General features: G+C 41.1%; 1 long non-coding RNA gene across 2 annotated transcripts in view; it reads left to right on the top strand.

The window, feature by feature from the left end:
- The window catches only part of LOC144292734 (uncharacterized), a 36,578-nt gene extending 33,139 nt beyond the window's left edge, over window positions 1-3,439 (top strand). For both annotated transcript variants that reach the window (XR_013360074.1, XR_013360075.1), the window contains one exon: window positions 3,034-3,439. This is a non-coding gene — a long non-coding RNA (uncharacterized LOC144292734). The remainder of the gene's footprint in view (window positions 1-3,033) is intronic.
- The last annotated feature ends 5,215 nt before the right edge of the window (window positions 3,440-8,654 follow it).

The following is an 8,654-nucleotide window of genomic DNA, read 5'->3' as shown; positions in this document are numbered from 1 at the left end:
AGCAGTTGAGCGGTTGAACGGCTGCCTTTGGCTCAGGGTGTGATACCGGGATCCGGGATCGAGTCCCATATTGGGCTCCTTGAGGGAAGCCTGCTTCTCCCTCTGCCTGTGTCTCTGCCTTTCTCTCTCTCTCTCTCTCTCTCTCTCTCTCTGTGTGTCTCTCATGAATAAATAAATAAAATCTTAAAAAAAAAAAAGAAAAACAGACTCTTTCCTCCATGCTATTAGGTTCTTTTATTTACATTGCAGAATTGTCCCATAAGCTCCATTTCAAGTTTTTTTTAAAGATATTATTTATTTATGAGAGAGAGAGAGAGAGATAACATGCACACAAGCCAGGGGAGGGACAGAAAGGGAGAGAGAGGAAGAGGGAAAGAATCACTCTGCTGGAGCCTGTCAGGGGACTCCATCCCATGACCCTGAGATCATGACCTGAGCCAAAACCAAGTGTCAGTAGTCCAACTGACTAAGCCCCCTAGGTACACCCATTTCAAGGTTTTTCAGTTTTGTTTTGTTTCATTTTTAGAAGAGGAGAGGTCTGTTCAAGCTTAACATTTGCTTTAACACAGGGGAAAGAGATCCTCCTTGGATCTCCACATTATACACTGTTGTGTTGTTAAGTACCTTCTTTCCAGTCTTTAGACAGAGAGCTCATGGGTGTAAATGTACATGGCCAGGTCTATAATCCAACATCCTAAGAGCTTCTTTTTTGTGTTTGATGAAATCTCTATAGGAGGGCCAGCTTTCTAACTTAATGTTTGGGCAAGTTCTCATTCCATCTACATGGTGTGACTATATTTACTGTCTTTCCTATTGCAACTTCCTCTTAGTGGGGAAATACCACACCACCTGCCTATGTTTACCGAGGAGGTGCTTGCCCTGAGGCTTTCCAACTCCCACGGCTTTGGACCCGCGGCTTTGGAAGGCCTTTTAAATGTGGGGAGAGTGTTTTGATTGAACTACTTCACTTAAGTCTTGTGACTTATCCTTTCTGCCACTCTTTCTTTATTCCTTTGAATTAGAGGTTGATAGTTGGAGTCTGCCAAGATCTCCATTTACTCACTGTATCAACATCCTGTTTTGTTTGGAAGAACAGTTGAATGTCATCTCTGGTGTTTTTCTGCAATCTCGTCCCATTCAATACTCCGCTTAGCAGAATTTTTCTAAATTTGGAGCGCTGGAATTATATCAACTTGTTGATGCAGATTTTCTCCTTGTTTTTAAGTTCCTATGGCCTTTTCAGTTGCAGTTTGCCAGGAGCCAATTATAAATTGCTGCTTGGAAGTCCAAAGAGTATATAATTTAATAATTACCAGTAGGGTGTGTACAAAAATGTTCCATCTCTTTTGCACTTGGAAATAAGCTTCCTAAGTGATTTCAGGATGCAGCAAGATTTAGGGACTGCTAGAATAGATGATCCATGAGGCTTCTATTTAGGATTTATTTTTTTATTATTATTATTTTTTAAATATCCATATTACTCAAGTGGATCTACAAAGTATTCTTTTTTCCTTTTTTTTTTTTTTAAGATTTTTATTTATTTATTCATGAAAGACACAGAAAGAGGCAGAGACACAGGCAGAGGGAGAAGCAGGCTCCATGCAGGGTGCCCAATGTGGGACTCGATCCCGGGACTCCAGGATCACGCCCTGGGCTGAAGGCGGCGCTAAACCGCTGACCCACCCAGGCTGCCTTCTATTTAGGATTTAGATGAAAGGTAAAATCTTGTGCTGCTTATACAAGTTCGCGAGAGCCTTTAAGCAGCAATTGGTCACCGCTTAGCTGCTTTGTTTCAGTTCACTTTTTTTCAAAACCAAAAGGCATTCCCCAGAATATTAAGATACTGAAGATATCCAGTTTGCATCATTGCTTGAGGGGTGTTTCCAATTAGATTTTTCTTTTTTTTTTTTAAGATTTGTGTTTCTCGTAATTTTCCAATATTTCAATGGCACCGTTCTTTGTAGGATTCAATGTCAAGTACCATATTTTCATTAGATCTTCTTTTTTAAGTCACAAGATTCAACTGTACTTTGTTTTTTTTATTTTTATTTTTTTAAATTTTTATTTATTTATGATAGTCACAGAGAGAGAGAGAAAGAGAGAGAGAGAGGCAGAGACACAGGCAGAGGGAGAAGCAGGCTCCATGCACCGGGAGCCCGACGTGGGATTCGACCCCAGGTCTCCAGGATCACGCCCTGGGCCAAAGGCAGGCGCCAAACTGCTGCGCCACCCAGGGATCCCTGTACTTTGTCTTTTAAAATACTTATTATTTATTCATGAGAGACATGGAGAGAGAGGCAGAGACATAAGCAGAGGGAGAAGCAGGCTCCCTGTAGGGAGCCCGATGTGGGACTGGATCCCGGACTCCAGGATCATGCCCTGAGCTGAAGGCAGATGCTCAACCACTGAACCACCAGGCATCCTAATTTCATTAGGTCTTAACTATGGGACCAAATCATTTATCCATTTAAAAAAAATATTTTATTGGGTAGCCCTGGTAGCTCAGCAGTTTAACGCCGCCTTCAGCCCAAAGTGTGATCCTGGAGACCCGGGATCAAGTCCCACATTGGGCTCCCTGCATGGGGCCCGCTTCTCCCTCTCCCCGTGTCTCTGCCTCTTTCTCTGTCTCTGTGTCTCTCATGAATAAATACATAAAGATCTTTAAAAAAATAAAATTAAAAAAAAATTTTATTGATTTCTTGTCATGTGCCAATAACTGAGGTGGATCCAGTTTCTGTGAGGCCTGAAACTTACTGCAAATCTGTGGGCCCGCTTTAAAAACAAAAGGAGAAGGAAGAGAATGAGGAGAATGAGTGGGAATGGTAGGGGGATAATATTATAAAATTATAAATTCAAAATTAGGTACAGACTCCAGGAAGATAGACTAGAAGTACATTTTCCCATTCCTTCTGGTAAGTACACTCCCAAACCCTAGATACTAACAAGAAGGCCCTGAAGGATGTAGAAAATAAGTCAGACTGGGGGCCTTGGAACCCAAGAATGACATGGTAATGAGTTTTCTTTTTGTCTCAGATATTCCAGACTTAGAGATGAAGAAGCCAGGAACCTGGATATGCCAATGAACACAGACAAAAAAGCCCCTGCAAAAGTCTGCTCCCTCTAGAGAAGTATGAAGTATGAAGAGTTGAAGGTTTCTAGTCATGGATCTGCCATTAACACAATGTCTTGGTAAACACTCTCGGCTCTCCATTGTCAGTCAATAGCTAAGTCCAGTATTTTGATTCCAAGTTGGAAGAGGAAAGGACTTGTGTTTTAAGCAAAGTTTACCTTTCATGGCATAGGATAAAAGTAATTGCACACTGTAGAACATTTGCAGCTTAAGAAATATATTTTAAAAATCTCACCATCTAGAAGCAATCACTATTAACATTTGAGGCATTTAAAAAAACATTTAGCAAAAAAAAAACATTTAGCAACATGTATTTTATGTATTTGATATTTTACTGTGTATAAAATTTTGTATTTGCATATTTTGCTTAATAAGACCTTAAGAATCTTTCATAAACATTTTTATAGACCACATAATCTTTTATCACATAAATATACCAAAATTCACTTCACCATTTTATTATGAAACTTATAACTTTTATTTATTTATTTATTTATTTATTTAAAGATTTTATTTATTTATGATAGACATAGATAGAGGGAGAGGCAGAGACACAGGCAGAGGGAGAAGCAGGCTCCATGCCGGGAGCCCAACATGGGACTCGATCCTTGGACTCCAGGATTGCGCCCTGGGCCAAAGGCAGGCGCTAAACCACTGAGCCACCCAGGGATCCCCGAAACTTATAACTTTTAGATTTTAATTATTTATTTGAGAGAGAGAGAGAGAGCACAAGCAGGGGGAACTGCAGAGCTGAGCAGGGAGCCCAATTCGAGGCTTGATCCCAGAATCCTGGGATCATGACCTGAGCTGAGGGCAGATCCTTAACCAACTGAGCTACCCTGCCACGCCTCATAATTTTTTTCTAATTAAAATTAGTTTTTAAAATCTATATCTTGGGGGCAGCCCCGGTGGACCAGCAGTTAAGTGCCGCCTTCAGCCCACGGTGTGATCCTGGAGACCTGGGATCGAGTCTCACGTCGGGCTCCCAGCATGGGACCTGCTTCTCCCTCTGCCTCTCTCTCTCTCTCTGTCATGAATAAATAAATAAAATCTTTTTTTTTTTTTTTAAATCTTTATCTTGGGCATCTGGGTGGCTCAGTCGGTTGAGTGTCTGACCCTTAGTTTCATCTCAGGTCATGATCTCATGGGTTGTGAGATGAAGCCCTGAGTCAGGCCCTGAACTCAGAGGGTCTGCTTGTGATTCTGTCTGTCTCTTTGCCTCTGCCCCTCCCTTTCTTGTGTGCGTGCACACACTCTCTCTCAAACAAATGAATAAATGTTTAAAAAAATTTTTAAGTAGAAATAAAATCTTTATCTTATATTTATATTTAGTCTTTTTGTGGAATTTAGATGCATGTTGCTTTTAGTTTGCATTTGTCTGGAATATCGACTGAAATATTTGATTAAGGTCGATATTCCAGACAAAAAGTTAAGAGCCGGGGTGCCTGGCTGACTCAGTGGGAAGAGTGTGTGACTCTTGATCTCCGGGTTGTGAGTTCAAGCCCTATGTTGGGTGTAGGGCTTACTTTAAAAAAAGAAAGAAAGAAATTGACCCTGAGGACATCCAGTGTTTTCAATTTACTAGACAAAAACTTAAGATCAGCTGTTATAAATACGATCAAAGAACTAAAATAAAACACGTTTAGAGAATTAAAGGACTGTATGGTAACAATGTCTTATCAAACACAGAATATCTGGTGTGACTCAGTGGTTGAGCATCTGCCTTCAGCTCTGGTTGTGATCCTGGGGTCCTGGGATCAAGTCCCGCATTGGGCTTCCTGCAGGGAGCCTGCTTCTCCCTCTGCCTGTGTCTCTGCGCCTCTCTTGAATAAATAAATAAAATCTTAAAAAAAAAAACCCAAATACACAGTATCAATAAACAGACAAATTACAAAATGGAGTTGAAAAGTATAACTTAAGTGAAAAATTCACTGGAGGAGCTCAACAGCATATTCAAGCTGGAAGAAGAGAGAATCGGCACACTTCAAGATAGCTTAATTGAAATGATTCCGTGTCATAAAGAGAAAGAAAAAGAAGTGAAGAAAATGAGCACCTTAGAGACCTGTGGTACACCATCCAAGCATATGAACCCTAGATGGGATTGCTAGAAAGAGAGTAGAGATAGAAAGGGATAGAAAGAATATTTGAAGGACTAATGACCAAAATACTTCCTAAATTTGGCAAAAATATGAATCAACACAGTCAAAAAGCTTAACAAATTCTAAGTAGGATAAAATCAAGGAAATCTAAGCCTAGACATGTTTGTCAAACTGTCAAAAGACAAAGAATCTTAAAAACAGAAAGAGAGGGACCCCTGGGTGGCTCAGTCAGTTAAGCATCTGCCTTCAGCTCAGGTCATGATCTCAGGATCCTGTGTGGGGCTCACTGCTCAGCAGGGAGCTTGCTTCTCCCTCTGCTCTCTGCCTGCTGCTCCCCTGCTTGTGGTCTCTCTCTCTCTCTGTCAAATAAATAAATAAAATCTTAAACACACACACACACACACACACACACACACACACAAAACTGAAAGTGAGGGGCTCCTGGGTGGCTCAGCTGGTTAAGCAGCTGACTCTTGGTTTCAGCTCAGGTCATGACCTCAGGGTCTTGGGATGGAGCCCACCTTGGGCTCTAGCTTAGTGGAGAGTCTGCTTGTGGAGTTTCTCTTTCTGCCCCTCCCTCTGCTCATACTCTCTTTCTCTTAAGTAAAGAAGTAAGTAAATAAGTAAATCTTAAAAACAACAACAAAAAAGAGAAAACTGACTCACTGCATACTCTTGATCTCAGGGTTGTGAATTTGAGCTCCACATTGGGTGTAGAGATTACTTTTTTTAAAAATCTATAAAAATAAGGAATAAAAAAATAAAAAGACCCAGGATGTATGGCCCAAGTATCCAGAAGAAATAATTTCTATTTTCACTAGTAGTTAATAAATCTTAGTTTATCTTCATTTTAATTTTTATTGCTGTGTAAATCTCAAAAACAAAACACTTCATACAGAATGGATGCTTAATAAACTAGGTAATGAATTATAAATATTGTTTTCCAGTTAGCCAAAAAAAATTAATATTTTTTACGATGAATGGATTTGAGAGCTAATGTTTTTACAGGCAGTGAATTAATAGTAAATTACACCCACTGAGTTAACCATCTGCTTTTTTTTTAAATTTATTTATTTATGATAGTCACAGAGAGAGAGAGGCAGAGACATAGGCAGAGGGAGAAGCAGGCTCCATGCACCGGGAGCCCGACGTGGGATTCGATCCCAGGTCTCCAGGATCGCGCCCTGGGCCAAAGGCAGGCGCCAAACCACTGCGCCACCCAGGGATCCCAGTCATCTGCTTTTTAAATAAAATACATATACACAGAGCACTTAGGGCATGGACCGTGTTGGATACATAGCAAGATAAACAATGAGGGGGATGTCAGGTTGTGCCTTCAAAGTTCAGTATGAGAAGTTCTAAATCCAATGACAAAAGCTTTCTTTTAAAGAACTGGATACAGGGATGCCTGGGTGGCTCAGTGGTTGAGCATCTACCTTAGGCTCACAGCATGATCCTGGAGTCCTGGGATCAAGTCCCATATCAGGCTGCCTTGAGGAGTCTGCTTATCCCTCTGCCTGTAACTCTGACTCTCTGTGTCTCTCATGAATAAATAAAATCTTTAAAAAAAAATTCAGGTTATGGTGAAAGGCAGTTGGGAGGAGATCTATGACACAAGCTAAACTATAGGCTGGTATTTGGAAGATAACTAAACATGACAGCTGAGGTCAGAGTGAATATCAGACACTAAACTCAGAAATTCTTCCTTCAAGTGAGCCTTGATTGGAGTAATTTGTAGACCAATTTAGGCCCAGGCATAAACTGTTAAAAATAGAGCAATCAGCTAGAAATTAGTGAAGTTTAACAGCTGGGTGTGGTTAAGGAAAAGAGGAAGACAGCCCTACCCAAACCACTGTCATCTCAGTGTGATTGTGGGCATACCCCAAACTACACTTTTTCTGAGGAGCAACACCAGAGGCTCGACTACCATGCAAGGGGGTAGTAAGGAGGGGAGACTTCACTGAGGTAATCCAGTCAGTCCCTAAATAAATAAACACATAACAAGTCCTGGAAAGGGGTGGGGACCAATACTCAAGAGTTACTACAAGCTACAATATATTGTCTGAAACATCCAGTTTCCAACAAAAACTAGGACATATGCAAAGAAACAGAATAGTATGACCAAACCCCAAGAAAAAGCAGGCAACAGAACTTGTCTAAGGGATATCAGATTTATCAGAAAAAAGACTTCAAAGAGGCTATTATGAACATGTTCACAGAAATAAAGGAAGCCATAATTAACAAAGTAAAGGTGTATATAATGACAATGGTCCTTCAAATAGCAATAAAAATATAGAAATCATAAAAAAACAAGTGAAAACTATGGAGTTGAAGAGTAAAATGATGGGCGCCTGAGTGGCTCAGTGGATGCATGTCTGCCTTTGGCTCAGGTCATGATCCCGGGGTCCTGGGGTCGAGTTCCTCATCGGGCTCCCAGCGAGGAGCCTGCTTCTCCCTCTGCCTGTGTCTCTGCCTCTCTCTCTCTCTCTCTCTCTCTCTCTGTGTTTCTCATGAGTAAATAAATAAATAAAATCTTAAAAAAAAGTAAAATGAATGAAATTTTAAAACTCAGGAGAGGGGCTCAATCGTATATTTGAACAGGCAGAAGAAGGAGTAAGTGAACTTTGAGATAGGTCAATAGAGATGATGCAGGGCGCCTGGGTGGCTCAGTTGGTTAAGCGTCTGCCTTCAGCTCAGGTCACGATCCCAGGGTCCTGGGATCCAGCCCCACATCAGGCTCCCTGCTTGGTGGGGAGCTGCTTCTCCCTCTCCCTCCCCCTGCTTGTGTGCACTCTCTCTCTGTGAAATAAATAAACTCTTAAAAAAGGAAAATATTTTTTTATTTATTTTTAAGATTTTATTTATTTATTCATGATAGACAGAGAGAGAGGCAGAGACACAGGCAGAGGGAGAAGCAGGCTCCACGCAGGGAGCCTGACATGGGACTCGATCGATCCCAGGTCTCCAGGATCACACCCTGGGCTGCAGGTGGCACTAAACCGCTGAGCCACTGGGGCTGCCCCCAAAAGAAAATATTTTAAATAAAAAAATAGAGATGATGCAAACTGAGGAACAAAGAGAACAAATAGAGTGAGGAGAAATGAGTCTCAGAGAAATTGGGACCATTAACACACCAACATACATGTTGGGAGTACCAGAAGAAAGGAGAGAGAGAAAAGAGCAGAAAAAAAAAAAAATACTTGAAGAAATAGGGACGCCTAGGTGGCTCAGCAGTTGAGCTTCTGCCTTCGGCTCATAGCATGATCCTAGGGTGCAGGGATCGAGTCCTGCACTGGACTCCCTGCAGGGAGCCTGCTTCTGCCTTTGCCTATGTCTCTGTCTCTCTCTTTATGTCTCTCATGAATAAATAAATAAAATCTTTAAAAAAATACTTGAAGAAATAATGGACAAAATTCTCAAATTTA

Source organism: Canis aureus, chromosome 21 (assembly GCF_053574225.1).
Source record: "Canis aureus isolate CA01 chromosome 21, VMU_Caureus_v.1.0, whole genome shotgun sequence".
NCBI lineage: Eukaryota > Metazoa > Chordata > Mammalia > Carnivora > Canidae > Canis > Canis aureus.
Note: the sequence above shows the minus strand (reverse complement) of the source record. Positions and strands in the feature narration are given on the sequence as shown.